Source organism: Nannospalax galili, unplaced genomic scaffold (assembly GCF_000622305.1).
Source record: "Nannospalax galili isolate Female #2095 unplaced genomic scaffold, S.galili_v1.0 scaffold2, whole genome shotgun sequence".
In the NCBI taxonomy this organism is placed as follows: domain Eukaryota; kingdom Metazoa; phylum Chordata; class Mammalia; order Rodentia; family Spalacidae; genus Nannospalax; species Nannospalax galili.
In genome coordinates, this window is record NW_008348412.1 from 1,262,990 (window position 1) to 1,265,236 (window position 2,247).

Consider the following 2,247-nt stretch of genomic DNA (forward strand, 5'->3'; position numbering starts at 1 on the left):
GTGTATTCTGTTCCAAAGGCCAATAATCTTGAAATTATTTTGGAGTTTGCATCTAACCCTGAAAAATTTTAGGGTTACCACTTCAGAGGGGAGAATGTTAGAGTACCCAAAAGCCCCATAAAAATAAATAAATTATGGAGCTGGGGAGATGGCTTAGTGGTTAGGTGCACAGACTGTTCTCACCGAGGACCCAGGTTCAATTCCCAGCACCCACAAGGCAGCTGACAGCCATCCTTAACTCCAGTTTCAGGAGATTCGATGCCCTCATATGACACTGGTTCACATATACATGCAGGCAAAACACTCATACACATAAAATTTAAAAAATAAAGCAGGGTTTGGTTTGGGGTGGCACATGGTCAGCATTCAACTCAGGACTCTGGCTGGACCCGAGGAAGAGGGTCACTTTCCACTAGGGTGGCTGAGTTGAGGTCACACAAAGCTCTCTGCCGTAAGAGGAGAGCCCAGCTGAGAGAGGCAGTTGGGGACAGGGAGAATGAGCACAGGACAGGTGAAAGCCATGACTGGAGCCTCCTAAACCACACATATGCACACAGTAACAGATGCCCTAAATTTTCTCATTGTTTTCAGTGAGAGAAGTGCTGTTTTCAGCACTTGATATATAAACAAATACAAATACATTCCAACAAAGTTTTAAGTTAGGGCAAGGAAGGGTCTTGAGGGATTACATCATTATGACCAGGTCACAAGAGGTGCACATGGCTCAGTGAGCTTGTTCACATCATAAGCAACCTTAACATAAGTTTCATATTTGGGTTGTAATGTTAAGAAAAAGTCATCTGTTCAGAGTATGTATGTATTGTAAAAGTCATTACCACAGTAAATCGTGACTCAGCATAAGCAAATATTGCCTGGGAAAGCAGAAATTATACTTATTTTAACTACAGGGACCATTTATGCATCAAATAGAGTGAATGATTTTCTTTCCAATTCTTCTTTATTAATTTTATATGACACATTTCTCTTCAGTGCCTAATTTTTTCCCTCTCTTGTGCAAATTGTAGCACAAACTGGGAATATATTTGTGTAATCTGTAACTGTACATTAAATGAAGAACAACTATACTAAAACCACTGTTTTATTTAAGAAGATATTTTAAAACTGGATGAATACAGTCAAGCATTGTTTTTTCCTCCCTGGTTTATTTTCAAGATTTTTTTTTTCAGTTTTGTGTATATGTGCAAGTCTATATGAGGCTATGAAATTGTTTATGTGTAGGTCCTGATGGAGTCACAAAAGGGATTTCAGACCCCCTTGAGTTACAGGTGATTGTTTGCTGCCAGTTTTAGGTGATGAGAACTGAGTTCTCGTCCTCTGCATGAGCAGCAGGTGCTGTTGACCACTGAGCCATGTCTCTGTCCCCATTCCTTCCTTATTTGAAAAGTTCTATCCATTTGTTCCTATCTTCCTTTCCTCCATCATTGCCTATTCTTCCTCCCTTCCTCTCTCACTTTCTTCCCTGCTACCATTTTTCTTCCTTTCCTTCCCCTGAAACTTAAGTTTGAAGAAAATATAAAAATGTGGTACCATATTTAGCTTCAGCATTCATCTTAACATAAACTCAGAGATATCTGGGAATAAGACCCTGTAAGATGAAATAAATCCTTTCCTCCCTAAATTGCTTTTAGTCACTGTTTTATCACAGCCACAAAAACACATGAGGTGAATTAAGAGAGTGTGGGGATGAGAGTCATCAGTATGCATCATAAACATGCATGAGAGTTTCAAAGAACATTTTCTTTTTTTAATTTAATTTTACTTGATCTTTTTTAAATTTCTGAGCATTTCATACCTAAAGTCACCTTTATACTCCCTTTTCCCTTCCCCTTTGGCACCCTCCCATAGCCCTCCCACTGGAGCTCATACATTCTGTCATTTGTGCTAAGGCATATTTATGTAGTGTCCTGATGTGTCCCTCAGTGCAAGTTCATCCATTAGCTATCCATCTAGACTATTTCCCTTTAAAAAGATCAGCTCTTCCTCACTCAGCAGTAATCAACTGTCGATAATTCTTTGACAAAGTTTGGGGCTTGCTAATCATTTAATTAATAAAAAAAAATGTAGTGTCCTGATGTGTCCCTCAGTGCAAGTTCATCCATTAGCTATCCATCTAGACTATTTCCCTTTAAAAAGATCAGCTCTTCCTCACTCAGCAGTAATCAACTGTCGATAATTCTTTGACAAAGTTTGGGGCTTGCTAATCATTTAATTAATAAAAAAAAAGAA